Source organism: Rhineura floridana, chromosome 3 (assembly GCF_030035675.1).
Source record: "Rhineura floridana isolate rRhiFlo1 chromosome 3, rRhiFlo1.hap2, whole genome shotgun sequence".
Lineage (NCBI taxonomy): Eukaryota > Metazoa > Chordata > Lepidosauria > Squamata > Rhineuridae > Rhineura > Rhineura floridana.
In genome coordinates, this window is record NC_084482.1 from 3,341,718 (window position 1) to 3,365,236 (window position 23,519).

The window sequence follows — 23,519 nt, forward strand, 5'->3', positions numbered from 1 at the left end:
CTGAGCCTGGCAACCCTAAATACAATATTTGGTTGGTTTGCGATCACTCGTGACCGAGTAAGATTGTCTTCCAAGATAATTTGATTGGAAGACGTCTGTGCGTGAATTTGTTTTATGTGGGGAGATCGGCGCATGATGATCAACACACAATCTTGACAGAAAAAGGCTTTGATCCAATGGCAGGGATACCACGATGATTGGAAGTCTTTTATCTGCTGCAGCCTTCATCCGCCTTCACAGCCATTGTAACGTACACATTGTTATTCTCCGCCTGTTCTGCCGTTGAGGACTTTCTTGGATCGTTCTTTGTCTGGTTCCTCTCTCTTGACCTTACCGCCATGGGTGACCCTGCTGGGAGTACATGACTCCTGATGGCATCCCTCACAGGGTTCATTGGAACACGCAAGCCCACTCATCACTGCAAGATGACGATCCAGCGAGGGGAATATATCTCATCATACTAGGGAATTGTGACCAGATGACCTGTGTGCCTGTTCAGTCTGCTGCCCAGGCAACTTCAAGGCCATTGGAAGCGTCTGTCTGTCCCAGCTCCAGAAAGGCAGCTCTGGCCTGGGCCAAGAGACTTCTTGCAATACTAGTGTAACCTATTCTGTGCAACAGTGGGAGTAAAAGAAGTGGCATGCTTTTAGGCAAGCCCAGCTCCAAATTCTGGAAGGTTCAGGACAGTGGCGCTGCAGCTGCTGGCCTTGCCCTCTGGACTGCAAGCAGGCTTACTCAGCAGTGCTGCTGTAATGGGTTGGAAGTTGGCTCCTGACCCATTACAGCACTGCCACTGCTGGGTAACCCTACATGTGAGTGAGTGCAAGGGGTGGAACAGCAGCCAGCTCACTTGGGAGTGAGATGGGCAGGCTGGTTGTGCCAGGAGGCTCACAGCTGGGGACCCAGGTGGCAGTGGGATCTGGGGAGTCCAGGCAGGGCATCAGCACTGGTGGACCATGTCGATGCTGGCAAATGCCCCTGTATGGTGGATGCTGATGCTAGGCCTGATTTTAGAAGTAGAGGAGCATTCCACCCCAGTTCAAACACTAATTGTGCCTCAACCATTCTGCAAGAGGAAATTACATTTTTGTATAATGATTAACTAATTACCCAAACTGCTGTGTATGTGCTACAAATATATAAAAATGCAGAAAAGTCACAGAATGTGTTCCCGTCTATAGAATTTAGCTAGAATGTTAGGTTTCCTGCCTTTAAAAAAAACTTTTCTAGTTCATACAGTTGCTAAGATGTACTTGAAACTGAGTGGTCAAGGCCTGCTGAAACCACAGAGACCAGAGGGATCGGGGTGAGGCTAATGCCCGGCATACCTTCTTGCTACTCACAATAAGAAGAAAAAGAAAAACATTATTCAGGGCAGTAAAAACAATTGCAGAATAAATATGAGAAATATGCACAATTGCTTGATTTGCATAATTTATATAGGTTGTAGAATTTACCTTGCCTTTTCACAGAATTTGGATTAACTCTGTACAAAGATAGAGCACAAAGGTCACACAGTCCTGTTAACCAACTGTGAACTTTGAATAATATTCCAGTATAACCAAGGAGTCAAATTTTCCTGTCCTTTGGGTTCCCAAACTAGATGCATGAATGTGCCCCTAACAATATCCCATAATTTGTAAGATTAGTTTAAAGACTGCTGATTGTCTTCCTGCAGCAGCAGACTGGCTCTTATAGTCTACTACACTTTGGAAACTCCTCATTTTATTTTATTTATTTATTATTTAATTTGTATCCTGCCCTTCCTCCCAGCAGGAGCCCAGGGCAGCAAGCAGAGCGCCAAAAACTTTAAAACATCATATAAACAGGTCTTAAAATACATTAAAACAAAACAGCGTTAAAAATATTAAAAAAAAACTTTTAAAAGGGTGAAAAACATTATTGAAAAACATATTAAGCAATTCTAACACAGATGCAGATTGGGATAGGTCTCAACCTGAAAGGCTTGTTGAAAGAGGAAAGTCTTCAAAAGGTGCTGAAAAGATAGCAGAGATGGCGCCTGCCTAATATTCAAAGGGAGGGAATTCCACAGGGTAGGTGCTGCCACACTAAAGGTCCGTTTCCTATATTGTGCAGAACGAACCTCCTGATAAGATGGTATCTGCAGGAGGCCCTCACCTGCAGAGTGCATTGATCGGCTGGGTATATAAGGGGTAAGACGGTCTTTCAGGTATCCTGGTTCCAAGCTGTATAGGGCTTTGTACACCAAAACTAGAACCTTGAACTTGGCCTGGTCTCAAATGGGCAGCCAGTGCAATTCTTTCAGCAGCGGGATGACATGTTGGCGATACCCTGCCCCAGTGAGCAGTCTCGCCACCGCATTTTGCACCAGCTGCAGCTTCCGGACCAACCTCAAGGACAGCCCCACATAGAGCGCATTACTGTTATCCAGCCTGGAGGTTACCAGCGTGTGGACAACATTGGTCAGTCTATCTCAGTCCAGAAACGGCCGCAGCTGTCTCACCAGCCGAAGCTGGTAAAAGGCACTCCTAGCTACTGAGGTCACCTGGGCCTCTAGCAACAAAGATGGATCCAAGAGTGCCCCCAGACTACAGAACTGCTCTTTCAGAGGGAGTACAACCCCATCCAAAGCAGGCAACTGACCAATTATCCAAACTTGGGAACCACCAACCCACAGTGCCTCCGTCTTCCTAGGATTCAGACTCAGTTTATTGGCCCTCATCCAGCATACCACTGAGTCCAGACAGTGGTCAAGGGCTTGCACAGCCTCTCCTGATTCAGATGTTACGGAGAAATAGAGCTGGGTATCATCAGCATACTGCTGACACCTTGCCCCAAAGCTCCTGATGTCTGCTCCCAAGGGCTTCATATAGATGTTAAACAGCATGGGGGACAAGATGGTACCCTGCGGCACCCCACAGCACAACTGCCAAGGGGCCGAAAGACAGTCACCCAATGCTATTCTCTGAGAGCGACCCTGGAGATAGGATTGGAGCCATTGTAAAACAGTGCCTCCAATACCCATCTCACCAAGTCGGCCCAGAAGGATACCATGGTCAATGGTATCAAAACCACTGAGAGATCAAGTAGGAATAACAGAGTCCTTCTCCCGATAAAGGTAATCCATCAGGGTGACCAAGACCGATTCATTCCCATAACCAGGCCTGAACCCAGACTGGGATGGGTCAAGATAATCTGTATGAAACAAGAGTACTTGCAGTTGCTGCACCACAACCCTGTCAATCACCTTTCCTAAGAAGGGGGTATTTGCAACCAGTCGGTAGTTGTCACAAACCAATGGGTCCAGGGTGGGCTTTTTCAGGAGTGGTCGGTCACCGCCTCTTTCAAGGCAGCTGGAACCACTCTCTCCCACAATTATGTGTTGACCACACCCTGGATCCTCTCGGTCAGACCGCCTCTGCAAGCTTTAATAAGCCAAGAAGGGGAAGGGTCGAGAGGACACGTTGCTGGCCGCATCATCACAAGCACCTTGTCCACGTCATCAGGCCGCATCCACTGAAAGCTGCAGCAGACGTTGCACTGGACACCTCATTGGGGACTACAGTAGATGTGGATAGGGCATCAAGACTGCTATGAAGGCGAGCAACTTTAACCTCAAAGTGCCTTGCAAACAATTCACAGTGGGCCTCCGAAGGGTCTACTCCATTTCCTGGAGTTGATGTCAACAGACCCCTAACAATACCGAAAAGCTCCACTGGATGGCTCATAGCTACCCAGCTTAATTCTTGTGTATTGAGCAGGGCAAAACTCACATGTCAACTGCCCTTTGCTTCCATCTACTCTCCAACGGAACTGACCCAAGAGTAGTTTCTTAATTGTTATGAAAGCCGCATTAGGAGCCAAGGATGACTTTACCAAGAGCACAGTACTGGCAGGTTATGAGCACCATTAACAGTGCCAACAGTCTTGCCCGAGGTACACAATTCACTGCCAGAGTTTCACCTGAGCAGGGCATGCACAGGATAACTTCCCAATGGATTATACCCATGTTAAGAGAGCCAGTGTGGTGCAGCGGTTAAGGTGCTGGACTACGACCTGGGAGGCTAGGGTTCGAGTCCCCACACAGCCATGAAGCTGACTGGGTGACCTTGGGCCAGTCACTGCCTCTCAGCCTCAGAGGGAGGCAATGGTAAACCACCTCTGAATACTGCTTACCGTGAAAACCCTATTCGTAGGGTCGCCATAAGTCGGAATCGACTTGAAGGCAGTCTATTTTCATTTTTAATAAGCAGAAAAAGATTTCCTGCACTATAGTATTTCAAGCTGGCTCTAGGAAGCACTCTTGGTGGCTTCTCTCCTGGCTGTATTAAACTTAGTAATGAGTCTGCTTAACTAATTGTAATTTAGAGGGACAAATTTACAACCAGATTCCCTTCTGTAAGCAATTAAATTTAAATGAATTCATGTGGCATTTAATGCACAATAATAGATATATGGGGGGTGTCTCCCTTTGCCATCTCCATTTAATTAATATAATGTATTCATATAATTAATATAACCATAAAATATAATGCACAGAGGAAGTGGTTGTCTTGACCTCTTCATTCTGCCCTGCCTTCTGTTTCGTGGCAACAGAAGGAAGAGTATATCAATATCAGTAGTTTAGCAAGGCAGAAAAGGCCTCTTGTTTCATTAGGCTGGAGTGGGATGCAACACACAAGCTCAGGTTGCCAGTGTTATTTTACTGGTCTGATTAGTAACATCAGATTCTGGTAGATATAACAACAGGTGCTGGGGTCTGAAAATCCTATACATTTGAGACCTGGCTTAGCAAAATTGTTATTGACTCCAGGATCCATACCACCCATGGTCCAACAAATTTTTCCAAGCTTCCCTCCTCAATTCTGCCAAATTCTGCCTTGCCTTCTGTGGTGGTGTGAAGGATGGAGATTTTTTTTAATGAAAATGCAACATCTCTACCAGAGGCCCTACTGGACAGGACTGGAGGGAGGATTGCTTCTGTCAGTGCCAAGCTAAGGCTGTAGGTGCTGTACCAGAAGCTAGAAGGTGCTCTCTCCAGGTCTGAATAAACTTGAGGTGAGAAACCAGAGGAATCTGGCACCTATGCTCAAACCATGGGGGAAAGGTAGGTGCGCACTGATTAAATCCACAAGCCTCAACCCCTGATCTGTCTCCCTCTAATTTGAACTAAATAATGGACACCTATATCCTAAAAAAAGGATAGCAATGGCTTTTACTCTATGATTTGTCCACTACTAGACCAAGAACCACAGCAGACAGCAGGCACTGGGCCCTAATTAGGGTTACCAACTATTGTGGAGGGTATTTGGGTACCTGAGTAGGGGCTGGGAGTTGAAGCCATTGGGAAGAGCTTTGCCATTTTTAGTGGGTCCAGAGAGTGTGCCACAAAAGCTGTGTCTTCACAATTTTTAAAAAAGTTATACGGGGGGGGCAAATCTTACCCTCTGACATCATCCAGTTGCAGTCAAATTGTTATGTCCATTCCCACCAGCTTCTAAAAACAATAGCTAAAGGAGTCATCAGGGGGGAAAGGGGCCTGTCCCCCGGGGCTTGGTGTCAGTGCTGGAAACAAGGACAATTTGAAAAGTACAGCAAATAAAGCAGCACAAATTACGAAGAAGTGGTCACTATGGGCACAAGTGGCAATCTAAGCGACAGCATGTAGATTTCATGGGACAGGGTGAAATTCAGGATACTCATGTACTATATGGTGTGTCTTGAAGCGAGCAGAGTAGAATGGCCACACACTAGGGTTGCCAGGTCCATGGCCTGAGATTGATCATGTATGTTTAGGAGAATAGAAGGTCAGCCAAGTGCGGTGTTCTTGCAACTCTGTAATGGGAAAAACCACAAGGTGGAATTCTCCCTCCCCCCTCCACAACTTTTAAAGATACAGAAGACCTCTGGGAGGCCGGGCCTTTCTCTTCTCCTAAAGATACAGGATCAGTCTCAGGCCAAGAACCTGGCAACCCTACCACACACCCTATTTCTTGAGCCAGCATGCCAGCACTATGACGGCTGGGCAGAGTGATACTAAGAAGTGGCAGCAAGGTGCTGGAGAACAGGGCTGTGTGTGCAGCCTGCCCCACACTCTGCTAAGCTAGTTGGCTGGTGCCCTCAAGTGCAGTTGAAAATGCTGCCACCCCACCAGTATGGAAGTAAAATACAACTGCTAGTCCATTCCATTTTTTTACATGGAAGGGGGGGCATCTTGTCCTTCACTTCAGGTGGCAATTTTTTTAAAAAATAATTATATACTGCTAACTTGCACAGAAAACATATAAGTGATGTACAGCAAATATAACATTGCAGTAAACATAAGAAAATATAAAAACAGAAATATAAAGAACTGGCCAACCATTAAGCCAGCCCTGTATGGAAATCAGTACACCAGTACCTGAGAAGGTGGATTTTAGGCTTTTAACAAATGGCTACCACTGTCTTTCCGGGTCTTTTCTATTTCCAGTACAACTCTAAATAGCTCTTTTATTCTTAAAACAAAAGATGCTGGGAACCTAGGACTGTAAACAGTGCCTAATCTCCCTCTAAACAAACAGCCCAGCCCAGAAGGAGAGTGAAGTGGGATTAGGTGGGGCAAAATTGCAAGGGACACTGGGACAATGGGCCACTCTCCTTTTGAAGATATAAAAGCAAGCAACTGTTGAAATGCCTTTCTGCAACCTGAGATCTTTTTACACCAGGTACAATCAATTGTCTCCTCCATTCCATTTTAAGGCTGTTACATATAGACTGCAGCAGACCACAACTCCCATTGTGCCCAGAAAATGACCTCCTTCTTTCTCTCCCGCTCCTTTTAAAAATTATTATTTTGCTTAACATCCAGCTTGAAGAATAGTTTTGAATAACTCAAAAGTTGGCACAGTATTTTGTTGGTCCTAGTAAAGGTATTGTTTTGCTATGGCTGTGTGGAATTTTCTAATCGACATTAATGATTACAGCTACATGTGCTTTTTATCTATTGATTGCATTTTTATCCCGCCCTTCCTCCTTAGAGATCAGGGTGATGCACATCTCCCCATTTCCTGCTGCTTGATTAATATGATGGACTTGTTTGTCATAGATGCCTTGAAAGGACCGGGTGACTGTCTCAATCCTATTCTGCTCCAGATGGTTGCCGGTTCTTCAGCCAGTCTTGATCCTGTGCCCTGTAACAGCAGCTTCAGCTGCAGACAGTATTTATTTATTTATTATTTATTTATTTCATTTTTAAACCGCCCATAGCTAGTAGCTCTCTGGGCGGTGTACAAAAAGTAGGTGTTAATGTTTATTTCCATGGCATGAAAAACCAAAACAAAAGTACCTGCTGGTTTCTAAACATCCAGCAGCTTGCTTTTTTCTGTTTGTGTTTTTGTGCATGAAAAAAGGAATTCACATAAATTACATAGAACGGGGAGAACTGAAACCATTACGACATGCAAACCTGCTCCAGCACAGCTCCCACATCCTTGTTCCTCAATGCAATATTTAAAATATCTCCCGTTGCTGTTTCCTTTATGAGGCTAATGTTATTAGGCAGGTCCATAAAACTCTTTGGATTATTTATTTAAATAGGAAAACACAATCCTCTCTGTCCGTTCCCTGTGCTGATAACAGCCTACTTGGAAAGTAAATTTCACTTCATGTGTTTGAGCAGCAGCTATGCTATAATTACATCCTGATCCTCTGTGAAATTAAACATTCTTCCATTTTTAAAAAAAGGAAGTTGTTATGGTCAGTGTATTATATTTCGGAAGCCAGTTCAGGACAAGCTGTTTAGTAAATGAGTAACACAGAATACAGTACAGCTCACAGAGAAGAGCCTTAAAGCAATGTATCATGCTGTGGTAGGGGGAGCATTGCAGATCCCCACCTGTAGCTGTCGGGGCTCAAGCAATGAAACTTGCTCTGAGAACAGGCTTTTGAGGAGCACAAAAGAGGGGTTTTGTCATCTGCAAAATATTGGAAGGTATGCACCCTTCTCCCCACAACAAACATAAACTTTGGATCACTGAGTTCCATGGCTGGACAGCAGATAGTGATACAAGAACAGGCAGAAATTGTTGCAGTCTGAAGGAGCCTTTTTGTCATGGCCCTGTCTGGAACTTGTTACACAGTGTGGTGCGTGAGGAGCAGAATGGATTACATTGTTATTTTCCTTGTCCGAGGTTTGCAGCCAAGGGAAGGTCAGGGCTGCTTCCAAGAACTTTGCAGCCCTTTTGGCCTTGACTACCAAGGATGGGAATTGAAATAGGAATGAGGCGTGGAACCAGGTCTGTGTCCCACGATGTTGGGGCGTCTTGTAGGAGCCTGGCATGCTCAGACACATCCTTCTCTTTCAGCAAATATAATCAATCTCCTTTAGTTTATGGAAAAACAAGGAAAACTACACAGGCAGGACTCTCCCAATTGCTCAGCAAGGGCATCACTACATATTGCTTTAGCAATTATCTGTTCCCACTTAAACCACCTTGGGTACAGTAATGTAGAAAGACGGTATACAAAATAAAATTGAAAATGAAACCCATGTTTGTTGAGGTAACATGGATGAAGGGTTAGGGTAATTTTTAGGGGAGAAATCAGTGGGCTAAACAGATGGGTACTTTACCCCCCTACGGATTATCTTCTGTAGCTGCCTCCTCCAGTTCCAAGGACTGTCACATTTCATTCCTTAATTTTTCAGATATGCTTGATTTTATTAAAATATTAATTCTGTACCTGTGTGATTTTCTACATCCCCGTTTTTAATTTATTACTAGTATTTATTAGTCGCTTTTTTTTAATTCTTCCAGTTCTAGGTCATTTCCCCCACAATCAGATTTACTTAACTTTTGGAGCCTGACTGGACAATTAAGAACACAATCTTATGCTGATACAGCAGCTATGGTACTGGAATCCCTCCTGTTGTGAGTATAGGATTGCTCTGACTAAAGCTTGGGGAAAACAGCAGCTTTTGTACTGCATGGTTTGTACTGTCTGTTCAAAAATGGAAGGGGAGGCTTCACTAAGGGTGAATCCAGGAATCCAGATACGGTTACCAGAATTTTCTGGTAAGGATTCCTGTGTCTTAGACTGCATACACTCCATACCTTTAAAGCACATACAAAGCCTCCTCCCCTGAACCCTGGGAAATGTAGTTTGTTAAATTGGAATTGCAGCTCAGTGATGGGTAAACTACAATTCCCAGGATTCTTTGGGAGAGGGAATGCAGTTTAAAGGTATGGTGTGTATGCAGCCACAAGCAGCAATTCAAATTAAAAATATTATCCTACTACAGAAAAAAAAAAGCTGGCAAGTCTACATTCTATTCCTTAGGTTTCTTTCTTCAGCTTAATAAAGATACCCAGGGCTTAGCTATATACTTGTTTTTGTCACAAATCTTTGCCACCAAGGAATTATGCTTGCCAACTTTTGAACTGGCCTTAGTGGCTGTCCCTTTAATAGCAGTTTGACAGCACAAGCGTTAGTAAGTGGTCATATTTTACCCATGCACTAAAAAACTTACTCTGCTGATTTCTGCATGTCAGATCTCTCTTTTAAAGGTACAGAAGTAGGCTCCCCCCCCCCGGATTATCTGGCAACCCTACACCGTATAGTTCCTGGGGAGTAAATCCTTTGATTTAGTTCAGTGGGACTTACTTCTGAGTAGGGTTGCCAGCTGACCAAAGAATCAGCCTGGTAGCCTGCTCCAGTTGCTTTGACAGCAGTTTGACGTGCAGAAATTGGCAGGTGAAACTTTTCACAGTATGGAACATCATTACCCCCTGCTAATGTCTGCACATCAAACAGCTCTCTCTCTCTCTCTAATATTTATTTCCCATAACCTTTTCATTGTAGACAGTGATACCCAAGGTGGCTTATAATCAACACAATTTAAAGATACAATAAAAGTTAAATACATACGCAAACTAAAAAAGCCAACAGATAAAAAACAATGCACAAAGGAGACCAGTGCTCAGGAAGTCAGGTATGCTTCAGGTCCACCAGAATAACATGTTCACCAGAACAATCCTAACCAGGCAAATATTCAAGGAGGCAGAAATGCCAGCTATCCTAATGGTTTTGGAACAGGGAAATTGTGGGAGGGGCAGCGTAGACCTTCATTTTCTGCGCTTCCATTGACTTATATGGGGTGAATTTAGTGATACCTGCATTTTTTGTGGTGTAAGTTACACAGAACTCTATGGGCAGGACCACTGAATTACCAAAGTGAGGATTTGTTAGCAGCATAAGTTTGATGGTCCCTCTCCCCATCCCTGGCATACCCATTCCTTGCACTGGCCTAGACACACACCATTTTTTACCTCTACAACAGCATAACTGATGCCAGCAGGGCTTTTCCTCAGCTGGAAAAATCTATAAGCAGATAGCTTAAGAACAGCTCAACAGGGGGTGGAGACTGAGATAGGCCACATCTAACCTCTCCAAACTCAGAGGAAGGCAATGGTAAACCACCTCTGTATACCTTTTACCACAAATACCCTACGAACAGAGTATCCAAAATGCAACACGAGATAGTGCTAGAAGATGAGACCCCCAGGTCAGAAGGCACTCACTGAGAAAGCAGGCATTGAATCCAGCAAGCTGGAAACCCCAAAAGAGGTGGACTCCTCCACAGAATCGTTGTGGGTAGTGATACCATGCCCCAGGAGGGATTTAATGCTGGGAACGATCTTTCGTCCCTCTGATCAAAATGCTCAGGGAGACCTGGAGATGAGATATGAAATTGAGGAAGCATCCAAACTAGGAAATGTGGTAGTAATGGGTGACTTCAACTACCCAGACATAGACTGGCCGCATATGTGTTCCAGTCATGACAAAGAAGCAAAATTTCTAGATATTCTAAATGACTATTCCCTAGACCAGTTGGTTATGGAATTGACCAGAGGGACGGCAACCCTGGACTTAATCCTCAGTGGGGACCGGGACCTGGTGCGAGATGTAAGTGTTGTTGAACCGATTGGGAGCAGTGGCCATAGTGCTATTAAATTAAACATACATGTAAATGGCCAATTGCCAAGAAAATCCAACATGGTCACTTTTGACTTCAAGAGAGGAAACTTCACAAAAATGAGGGGAGTGGTAAAAAGAAAGCTGAAAAACAAAGTCCAGAGGGTCACATCACTCAAAAATGCTTGGAAGGTCTGTAAAAACACTATATTAGAAGCTCAACTGGAGTGCATACTGCAGATCAGAAAAGGTACCGCAAGGGCCAAGAAGATGCCAGCATGGTTAACAAGCAAAGTCAAGGAAGCTCTTAGAGGCAAAAAGTCTTCCTTCAGAAAATGGAAGTCTTGTCCGAATGAAGAAAATAAAAAAGAACACAAACTCTGGCAAAAGAAATGCAAGAAGACAATAAGGGATGCTAAAAAAGAATTTGAGGAGCACATTGCTAAGAACATAAAAACCAACAACAACAAATTCTATAAATACATTCAAAGCAGGAGACCATCTAGGGAGGCGATTGGACCCTTGGATGATAAGGGAGTCAAAGGCGTACTAAAGAACGATAAGGAGATTGCAGAGAAGCTAAATGAATTCTTTGCATCTGTCTTCACAGTAGAAGATATAGGGCAGATCCCTGAACCTGAACTAACATTTGCAGGAAGGGATTCTGAGGAACTGAGACAAATAGTGGTAACGAGAGAGGAAGTTCTAGGCTTAATGGACAATATAAAAACTGACAAATCACCGGGCCCGGATGGTATCCACCCGAGAGTTCTCAAAGAACTCAAATGTGAAATTGCTGATCTGCTAACTAAAATATGTAACTTGTCCCTCAGGTCCTTCTCTGTGCCTGAGGACTGGAAAGTGGCAAATGTAACACCAATCTTCAAAAAGGGATCCAGAGGGGATCCCGGAAATTACAGGCCAGTTAGCTTAACCTCTGTCCCTGGGAAACTGGTAAAAAGTATTATTAAAGCCAGATTAACTAAGCACATAGAAGAACAAGCCTTGCTGAAGCAGAGCCAGCATGGCTTCTGCAAGGGAAAGTCCTGTCTCAGTAACCTACTAGAATTCTTTGAGAGTGTCAACAAGCATATAGATAGAGGTGATCCAGTGGACATAGTGTACTTAGACTTTCAAAAAGCGTTTGACAAGGTACCTCACCAAAGACTTCTGAGGAAGCTTAGCAGTCATGGAATAAGAGGAGAGGTCCTCTTGTGGATAAGGGATTGGTTAAGAAGCAGAAAGCAGAGAGTAGGAATAAACGGACAGTTCTCCCAATGGAGGGCTGTAGAAAGTGGAGTCCCTCAAGGATCGGTATTGGGATCTGTACTTTTCAACTTGTTCATTAATGACCTAGAATTAGGAGTGAGCAGTGAAGTGGCCAAGTTTGCTGATGACACTAAATTGTTCAGGGTTGTTAAAACAAAAAGGGATTGTGAAGAGCTCCAAAAAGACCTCTCCAAACTGAGTGAATGGGTGGAAAAATGGCAAATGCAATTCAATATAAACAAGTGTAAAATTATGCATATTGGAGCAAAAAATCTTAATTTCACATATACGCTCATGGGGTCTGAACTGGCGGTGACCGACCAGGAGAGAGACCTCGGGGTTGTAGTGGACAGCACGATGAAAATGTCGACCCAGTGTGCGGCAGCTGTGAAAAAGGCAAATTCCATGCGAGCGATAATTAGGAAAGGTATTGAAAATAAAACAGCTGATATCATAATGCCATTGTATAAATCTGTGGTGCGGCCGCATTTGGAATACTGTGTACAGTTCTGGTCGCCTCATCTCAAAAAGGATATTATAGAGTTGGAAAAGGTTCAGAAGAGGGCAACCAGAATGATCAAGGGGATGGAGCGACTCCCTTACGAGGAAAGGTTGCAGCATTTGGAGCTTTTTAGTTTAGAGAAAAGGCGGGTCAGAGGAGACATGATAGAAGTGTATAAAATTATGCATGGCATTCAGAAAGTGGATAGAGAAAAGTTCTTCTGCCTCTCTCATAATACTAGAACTCGTGGACATTCAAAGAAGCTGAATGTTGGAAGATTCAGGACAGACAAAAGGAAGTACTTCTTTACTCAGCGCATAGTTAAACTATGGAATTTGCTCCCACAAGATGCAGTAATGGCCACCAGCTTGGATGGCTTTAAAAGAAGATTAGACAAATTCATGAAGGACAGGGCTATCAATGGCTACTATCTGTGATGGCTGTGCTCTGCCACCCTAGTCAGAGGCAGCATACTTCTGAAAACCAGTTGCCGGAAGCCTCAGGAGGGGAGAGTGTTCTTGCACTCAGGTCCTGCTTGCGGGCTTCCCCCAGGCACCTGGTTGGCCACTGTGAGAACAGGATGCTGGACTAGATGGGCCACTGGCCTGATCCAGCAGGCTCTTCTTATGTTCTTATGTTCTTATGAGCTACCGGGGAAGAACAAAGGACAAGTACAAGTAGCACTGTGACTAATGACGCAGCTGGGTCAAAGCCAAAAGGAATCCCAGTGGCTGATGTGCACAGATGCGGAAGGAGAGTCTGGAGTTGTAGGATGCACACAATAGGAACATGGAATGTGAGAAGCATGAACCAGGGAAAGTTAGAAATTGTCAAGCAAGAAATGAAAAGTATCAACATTACAGTACTTGGCATGAGTGAATTAAAATGGACTGGAATGGGACATTTTCAATCAGGCAACTAGAAATTATTTTACGCAGGAAATGAGAAATTAAGAAGAAACGGGGTTGCTTTAATAGTGGGAAGTGATGTAGCAAAAACGATGAAGAGCTATAATGCAAGGTCTGAGCGCGTTATATCACTGAGATTTAAGTCTACGCTCCAATGGCAAATGCAGAAGAAGAGGAATTGGAGTGATTTTACGCAGAAATACAGGAAGAAATTGATCACACACCAAACCAAGATGTGCTGATAATCATGGGGGATTGGAATGCAAAAGTAGGGAACAGAGAAGAACTAGGAATTGTGGGAAAATGGGGCTTAGGAAATAGAAATGAAGCAGGAGAAAGACTTACTGAATTCTGTGAAGCCAATAATTTGTTTCTCGCAAACACATACAGACGACTGTACACGTGGACATCACCAAATGGTTAATATAGGAATCGAATTGATTATATAAATGGTAGCAGAAGATGGAGAAGTTCCATGCTTCCTGCAAAAACAAGACCAGGAGCAGACTGCAGTACAGATCATGAACTGGTATTATCGAAAAACAGAGTAAAGCTAAAGAAGACCAACAAAGCAATCATAATGCCAAAATACAATTTAAATACCATCCCAGAAGCATATAAAGATCAAATAAGGAACAGATTTGCGGCTTTAAATTTAGTTGACAGAGAACCAGAAGAACTATGGCGTGAAGTCAGAGGCATTATCAGGGAAGAATGTGAAAACACGATACCTCTCGTTAAAAAGAAAGACCTCAATGGATGACTGAAGAAACTCTTAAAATGGTTAAAGAGAGAAGGAAAGCAAAAGCAAAAGGAGACAGAAACACGGTTAGAACCCTAAATGCAACAATACAGCGACTACTACGTAGAGAGATAACTATTACAATAGTTATTGTATAGAAATAGAAGAGGACAACAAAAAGGGTAGAACAAGAGCCCTATTCCAAAAGATTAGAGAAATTAAAGGGAAATTTAAACCAAGGGTTTGTTGTTATGTGCCTTCAAGTTGATTACACGTTATGGCAACCCTATGAAACAGCGACCTCCAATAGTATCTGTCATGAACCACCCTGTTCAGATCTTGTAAGTTCAGATCTGTAACTTCCTTTATGGAATCAATCCATCTCTTGTTTGTCCTTCCTCTTTTTCTACTCCCTTCTGTTTTTCCCAGCAATATTGTCTTTTCTAGTGAATCATATCTTCTATTATGTCTCCAAAGTATGATAACCTCAATTTCATCATTTTAGCTTCTAGTGATAGTTCTGGTTTAATTTGCTCTAACACCCAATTATTTGTCTTTTTTGCAGTCCATGGTATCCACAAAGCTGTCCTCCAACACCACTTTTCAAATGAGTTGATTTTTCTCTTATCCGCTTTTTTCACTGTCCAACTTTCACATCAATACATAGAGATCAGGAATACCATGGTCTGAATAATCCTGACTTTAATGTTCAGTGATACCAAGTGAAAGTTCAGTGAAACCAAGGGTACGGATGTTGAATCATCAACAGGGGAACACACTGACTGACCGAGATGAAATAAAAGGAAGATGGAAGCAATACACTGAAGAACTCTATAAAAGAGATGCAAGGACAACAGATTCATTCACAGAGGAACTGTATGATGAAGAACCAGAAATTTTAGAATGTGAGGTGAAAGCTGCTCTTAAAATTCTTGGAAGAAACAAATCATCAGGAACAGATGGCATACCAACAGAGTTGGTACAACCTACCGAGACTGAATCTGTCCAAATTTTGAAGGCAAGGGACCATAAGCTCAGAAGCAGAGCACATGGCTTGTATGCAGAGAGTCCTAGGTCCAATCCTTGGCTTCTCCACTTAAAAAAGCAGTTACTTTTTTAAACTACAACTCCCATGAGCCCCAGCCAGCATGGCCACTGGATTGGGCTGATGGGATTTGTAGTTCAAAAAAGTAACTTTTCCAAGCTCTGGTCCTTAGTATCTGATATCCACAAGTACACTGCCTTTAAACATGAAACATCATTTAACTACTTGTTTAATAATCTCTGATAGATAAATGTATAACTAATGGCATACCAATAGAGTTGCTACAAGCTACTGAGACTGAATCTGTCCAAATTTTGACAAAAATCTGTCAAGAAATATGGAAAACTAAACAATGGCCCACAGACTGGAAGTGGTCAATATACATCCCAATTCCAAAGAAAGGGGATCCCAGGGAATGCAGTAATTATCGAACTATTGCCTTAATATCCCATGCAAGTAAAGTAATGCTCAAGATTCTACAACAAAGGCTCTTACCATATATGGAGCGAGAAATGCCAGATGTCCAAGCTGGATTTAGAAAGGGAAGAGGTACCAGAGATCCGCAAACATACGTTATATAATGGAACAGACCAAGGAATTTCAGAAAAAAATCACCCTGTGTTTTATAGCCTTTGATTGTGTATACAGTAGGGCCCCGCTTACCAGAGTTCTGTTTTGCGGTGTTCTGCTGATGCAGCGGCTCTAAATTAGGGGAAATTCCCTGTTTTAAAGCCGATTTTGCGATTTTACGGCATTTTGTGACATTTTCGTGTCATTTTTGCACGATGCAGCCCATTATAGTCAATGGGTTCCGCTTTATGGTGATTTCCGCTTTATGGCGGGGGCCTGGTCCCTAACCCGCTGTATAAGCAGAGCCCTACTGTATCATGAAAAACTATGAAATGCCTTAAAAGAAATGGGGTGCCACAGCATCTGATTTTTCTGATGCGCAACCCGTTGGAATATGTGGTTCAACTCTATTTACAATTGTTGGAAAGATATAAAATGGATAAGAAAATGTATGGTTTTGAAATAAGTAAATCTGATTTTGAAATATGTCTGTGTACAAATGATGAATGTATAATTGCGAAAATGTATAAACTTTTGTTAAAAATGGAAATGGAAGAAGAACAAGTAAAAGAGTGTATGGTAAAATGGGCAAAAAAAATGGGTTATAACATACAAATGGATCAATGGGAAAATATGTGGAAAAAATGATTGAAATTTACACTATGTTACAATCTTAAAGAAAATTTTTATAAAATGATGTATCATTGGTACATGACTCCAGAAAAGTTGTCAAAAATGTATAGCAATGTTCCTAATGTTTGTTGGAAATGTAAACACCAAGAAGGATCATTTTATCATATGTGGTGGTTGTGTAAACAGGCGAAATCATTTTGGGCACAGATAGGTAGGATGATGCAAAAAATTCTAAAGACAAATATTCAATTAAAGCCAGAATTTTTTTTATTGGGTTTTATGGATAAACAAATAGAAAAGAAATATGGAAGAATAATATTATATATGATTACGGCAGCAAGATTATTATATGCACAAAAGTGGAAAATGGAATCAACACCAACAACGGAAGAATGGCTATTGAAATTAATGGACTTAGTAGAGATGGATAAATTGACATGCTTACTTAGAGAAAAATCGACAGATACATTTCTTAAGGAATGGAAGTCTCTCTTAGACTTTTTGCTGAAAGATCAAAATGAAATGATGATAATGGGATTTGACGATTAATTAAGATAGCCTATGGAGAAAAGTGATCTTGTATGTATTAAGGGACAGGTTTGATATATATCATATACTTATAGCTGATCTGCGACAAATTGTAAGTCAAGATTTTTATTGTACTATTATGTTTTTGTTTTTGACTTTGTTTTGTTTTGTTTTCTGAAACTTTGAATAAAAATTATTTTTTTAAAAAAAGGAATATGTGGTTCAACTCCAACTTGTGGGTTGAGGCTGCATGAGGTTAAAAAGGGTAGCTAGAGAGGAGATCTCCTCATTGCTAGGCTAATACCTATCCTTTGATCTCCTGCTGTCTCTCCCTTCCTGCTAGACTGATGTGCATAGGATGTTGACCACATCGTCCTTCTTCTTTCCCTTGAGACGGAGAGCAGACATATTCTCTTTGTCTCTCCCTCTTCTCCAAGCACGAGGGCAAATACTAGGCTTAGTGTTTGCATCTCCAACTTAGCTAGTTAGCTAGATGTAGAACTCTTTCCTATCAAGTATGTACTTCCAGAATAAAGTAGTTATTTCTTATTTTAAAGCTTAAAGTCTCTGTCCGGTTAATTTGCAGGGAAGGTGTAATCTTTAGCAAAGATTCAAACACATAAAGGCTCAAAGTCTCTTCATTCCCAATTTCGCCACTCTGCGACACAAACTATACTCTGTACAAGAGGCTACTGTAAGGACAGAATATGGAGAAACCGATTGGTTCCCCATCGGAAAGGGGGTGAGACAGGGGTGTATTTTATCACCCTTTAATCTATATGCAGAACATATCATACAGAAAGCTGGATTGGACCAAGATGAAGGAGGTGGAAAAATTGGAGGAAGAAATATAAATTATTTAAGATATGCAGACGACACCATACTCTTAGCAGAAACCAGTAATGATTTGAAACAAATGCTGATCCAAGTTAAAGAGGAAAGCACAAAAGCAGGACTACAGCTGAAGGTCAAGAAGACTAAAGTAATGACATTGGAAGATTTACGTATCTTTAAAGTTGACAATGAGGACACTGAACTTGTCAAGGATCAATACCTTGGCACAGTCATTAACCAAAATGGAGACAATAAAGAAATCAGAAGGCTAGGACTGGGGAGGGCAGCTATGAGACAACTAGAAAAAGTCCTCAGATGCAAAGATGTCGCTGATTCATAGGTTCGTCATAAGTCGTAATCAACTCGACATAACAACAACAACCTGTCAAGCCAGTGTATGTGGGGTTTAGGACTGCACTGTCAGTGATGAATTTAAGGGAAGATCCCATGTAGATCCCTGCATGTACTATACTAGGGCTGATTTCTTTGTAAGTTTACTGGGGGGAATCAGTGGCATGCTCTGTCTATATTATGTCAGGCAGCATTTCCTGTTGCTGTCAGCATGTTTCTCTGCCATTCTTGCTCCTGTGTGGGTGGTAATGGAAATACAGACTTTGGACATGGCAGAGCAAGTTTGAAAGCAACCATAATAAAGCCAACAGGGAAGCGCATATGATGACAAAACAGGGAAAGTGCTGGATCCCAGGAGAGCTAGTCACAAAGCAGACACAGCTGATGTAAGCTCATATAATTACAGTGGGCTTGATATGGTGTCCTACTGAACTATTGGATGCTTGTGAGTCACTCAGCAGTAAAGGCAAACATTTATTTTATTGTTATAATTATCATTACTTTTCAGTCCCATATTACAAAAAGTTCTCAAGGCAACTTCTTAAAAAATGTAGAATACAAACTAAATAAACACACACACACATACACACAACAATAACTTTAGCATAAATGTATATAATCGTTTGTGTAAATCTACCTCTCCCTAAATTTTAAATGCTAGAAACTTAGTGGAGGAAGCAGAAACTAGAAGAATGACAAATTATGAATGACAAACATTGAAATATACTATCTGTGGGGAGGGTTGCCAACAGGGCCGGCTCCAGGCATGCCAGGATCCTTGGGCATCAGCTTGCCCTGGCCCCTGGCATGCACGCGCATGCGCACACCCCCACCTATCTCCTGTCTTTTACCACTGTCTTTGATGAAGATGGCAGCCACGGTTTCCCTAAGGGGATGAAGCCTCCGCCGCCATCTTTGTTGATGGCATGCGTGTGTGCTACCCGCGCGCATCTCTGCCATCAACTAAGATGGCGGCAGCGGCTTCAATGCCTTAGGGAAGCCGCGGCTGCCATCTTCATTAAGGGCAATGCTAAAAGGCAGGAGAAAGGTAGGTGGGGCAAGGGAATGGCGGAAGCTCCTGCCCTGCGATCTGCGGATGGTGCCGTGGGTCACGGAAGGGGAGCGGAGGGGCTGCTGAGGGCCCCTCTGTAGCTCCAGGGGCCCTCAGGCCAGTGCCTCACCTGGCCGCCCTTTAGAACCAGCCCTGGTTGCCAACTTCTTACTTTACCCCTGGCTCTGTGCCTTTAACAGGAGTGGAAAAATCATTGGGGTTTGTTTATTTATTTATTTGTGGAGTTGCCCCTTTTCTCAAGTGCACGTTAGCATAAGATAATGTTTATAAACAAGTCATGAGGTGCTTCACCTGCTGATTTTTACAGATCAAGCTGCTATTAAAGAACAGACCAGGCAAACCTTTTCTAGTTAGCTGGCAATCCTACTTGTTACAGCTCACACTCTTAAAGGCCTCTGAAGTTACAGCTGCAGGTCTGTAAACCATTTGATTCTCTGCAAGGAAGTGCAGGTTGCCAGCTATATTTTCCTGCTCCTCTCTCACAACTGCTCAACAAGCAGAAATTAGCAGCTGAAACTTCTCCCAGTGCAATAACTGCATCTACTTGCTGATTTTCTGCTTGTTGTGCAGCTTTTATTTATTTAGATTTTGTTTGCTTTATAAAAAATCTCACTCTTTAGGACAGCTTACAAATCACTAAAAAAATTGTCCCTACCCTCAGGCTAAAAGGCACAACAGCCTGAATGTATTTTTATTTATTATTGCATACCATACCTTTCTTCCAAACAGCTTAAGATAACATACCTACCCCTCCCCAATTTATCCTCACAGCAAATCTGTGAGGTAGGTCAGGCTGAGAGGGAGTGACAGATTCAACAGGTCACCCGGTGAGCTTCATAGATGAATAGAGATGTGAACCTGGATCCCAGGCCCTCATCTGACACACTAACCAAAGTATTTACTATGTGAACACAAATGAATCAGGACAACACCTGAAACACAGAAGATATCTATTTACTGAAACAAGGACTCATGTGTGCAGTGTTAGGGCAGTATTTCATGCAACACCTTGTGCTCCATATATGGACTTTATGGAACAACCATGATGCTGAAAGACCAAAGATTTAAATTAACTCCCTGCATCAGTGGGGATGTTGACTTGGCCAGGGTTGATGCTGATGACAGACATGTGGTATCAGTTTTGCTGGGCTTCCTTTCTGCCATTTTTAGTGATGTAGGAAAGCTCTAATGAAAGTGCCCTAAATCGTGTTGTAATTGCATGAGTCTTCAAGATGTTAAGGTGAGGACAAAACTATGAGGGACATTCCATCTTGATCTGGCTGACAACTCTTGCAACTACACATCCTCCATCAGAGGCAGGGAATCTCATGCACAGGAGGAAATGCATCCCTCCTCGTCTCTCTGAGTCGTAGGACTCTACCTAGGCCATGCCCTTCTAAAAACCATGCTCCTTGTGGTCCTGTTCTGCACCCTTCTAAAGTCCTGGAATGTGCTGTTAAACTGTGATAAATCTTCTTGCTTGTCTAAATGGAGAGGGGCGTGTGTAGAAACCTTTGGCTTTAGTGTGGCTTACCTTACCTACTATACAAAAATAAGAGTCATACTCCGTCATCCATTTGTGCCTCTGGCCTGGCCCACCATATAGGACCCTGAAGGATACCAATGAGGGAATGTAGCCCCCAAGCTGGAAAAGCTTCCCGAGCCTTGCCCCTAGATTTTATTTGCATTGGATAGGGTGAGCAATGGGAACACAGTCGGAGAGACTTGGGGACCTTGGGTTACCAAGTTACACAGAATAATCAGAAGTGTTAATTATCAGGACCCCTCCTGTATGGTCTCCACCTGTCACGATTCCACCTCAGGGTCCTGGTCTCTTAATGGTTCTCTCACTGGCCCCAGCACAGATCTCTCAAGATCCCACGGCTGGGCACCACCACCTGACACTCTCTGTAAACAATATTGCCTTGAGACTGTGCCTTAGTCTCCTCCTGGCCTATTGCTATGTAGTGTCTGGGTGCACTTACAGGCCACAATCCCCCTATCTTTGTGCCTATAAAGATTACAGGCCTGGGTTGTTTTGGATACCTGCTGATGTTACACTATCTCTGCCACCATTGATACTGTTTCCAACCTTGGTATATGCCCTGCCCACCCTTCTGGTCTGTGAAACCTAGCCATGGATCAGGTGTTTTGGTAAACCAAGAACTACAGTAGGGCCCCGCTTTATGGCGTTCCATTTTCCGGCGTTCTGCTGATGCGGCGGCTTTCAATTAGGCGAAATTCCCCGTTTTAAAGCCGATTTTGCGCTTTTGTGGCATTTTGCAGCATTTTCGCGCGACGCAACCCATTATAGTCAATGGGTTCCACTTTACGGCGATTTCCGCTTTACGGCGGGGGCCTGGTCCCTAACCCACTGTATAAGCGAGGCCCTACTATATTTATTTATTCACATAGGGAATAACAAGATTACTTAAAGGTTCAGTCAACATGCATGTGGTTTCATAAGATGTGTTACTTACTCTTTATATTTCTTAGTCATAAATAACCTGCCTCACTACCCACCTTAATCCAATCCACCCCTCCAAAACCCAGAACCAACCAACCAACCAACCCTCACTAAAAACTTCTTTCAGCACTCAAATTCTCTTATACCTGTCATCCTTCTATTTATACCTTCAGACACCCACTCAGCTAATCATAATACAACACTCATCAACATTGCAACCCATGTACTTCCCCCTCTCACTCAGTCTACTTACCACATATACTCTAATAAACCCACACTTACCATATTTACAGTATTACCTTTACAGAGGCATCACATTAATCAGCTTATTTCAGAACCCCTTTACCCCATAACATTATATAGGATTGATCAAGACGCCATTTTCTAGTTGAAGCAAGAAGCATATGCTACTATATTGTGTCAATGGTCCCTGTTTTCTGGTAAAAAAATGTAAATGTACTGCCCTCAAGTCGATTCTGAGTTATGGTGACCCTATGAATAGGGTTTTCATGAGGCTGAGAGGCAGTGACTGGCCCAAGGTCACCCAGTGAGCTTCATGGCTGTGTGTGGATTCGAACTCTGGTCTCCCAGGTCGTAGTCCAACACCTTAACCACTACACCACACTGTGTAGTGAGAGTAAAATAATTTCAAATTGAGTACAGTAGGGCCCCGCTTTACAGCGCTTTGCTAATGCAGCGGTCTCAATTAGATGCAATTAGACTAAAGCCCCACTCATACAGCGCTTGTTCCACTTTTATGGCGGTTTTCGGGTGTTGCATGCCATTCTATTCAATTAGTTCTGCCCAGGTCAAGAGACCCAGGATCCTAACAAGAAGTCCAAGCAGATCAGTCAGAGTGGCATTGGTCTTACAGTAGGGCCCTGCTAATACGGCGAGTTAGGGACAAGGCCTCTGCCGTAAAGCAGAAATCACCATAAAGCAGGGCCCCATAGACTATAATGGGCCGCGTCGCAAAAAAATGACGCGAAAACAGCGCAAAACAGCGCAAAACGGCAAAATCGGCTTTAAAACGGGGAATTTCCCTTGCTTGAAAGCCGCCACACCAGCGGAACGCCGTAATGTGGAACGCCGTAAAGCGGGGCGCTACTGTATTATGAAAAAATGGAAATGGACTGCCTTCCAAGTCGATTCTGACTTACGGCGACCCTATGAATAAGGTTTTCATGGTAAGAGGTATTCAGAGGGGGTTTACCACAGCTGTCCTCTGAGGCTGAGAGGCAGTGACTGGCCCAAGGTCACCCAGTGAGCTTCACGGCTGTGTGGGGATTACGAACCCTGGTCTCCCAGGTCGTAGTCCAACACCTTAACCACTATGCCACACTGCCTCTCATTTTCTGGTAAAACTGCTCCTAACAAAACGCCCCTATTTTGCCTTTGAGGGAGCTGTATATACTTGGGAAGCGTGCATAAGATCACAGTCACGGCTACTTAAGAGGTGAAAGACAACTCCCCTTGTGTAAGCGAAGGCTGCAATCCTGTGTACGTCGATTTCTGAGTAAATATGCTTAGTCAGGCTGAAAGCATGCATTCTATTATACATTCTTACTTTTGAAAGAATGTTGCGGTCAAGAGGAATACAACAGGCAGGGAAGTCTTCAGCAATTTGTTTAATAACAGACAGGGTGCTGAGCCAGTAATCCTTGCT

General features: G+C 43.1%; 1 long non-coding RNA gene across 3 annotated transcripts; it reads left to right on the forward strand.

The window, feature by feature from the left end:
* The first annotated feature begins 6,597 nt into the window (after positions 1–6,597).
* LOC133382006 (uncharacterized) lies at positions 6,598–17,253 on the forward strand. 3 transcript variants are annotated; one of them, XR_009761770.1, is made up of 4 exons: positions 6,604–6,686; positions 7,067–7,178; positions 8,775–8,888; positions 14,919–17,253. It is a non-coding gene; the product is annotated as an uncharacterized LOC133382006 (long non-coding RNA). The 3 variants fall into 3 exon arrangements; XR_009761769.1 differs by lacking the exon at positions 7,067–7,178 and having other exon boundaries at positions 6,598–6,686; XR_009761768.1 differs by lacking the exons at positions 6,604–6,686; positions 7,067–7,178 and adding an exon at positions 7,842–7,951.
* The last annotated feature ends 6,266 nt before the right edge of the window (positions 17,254–23,519 follow it).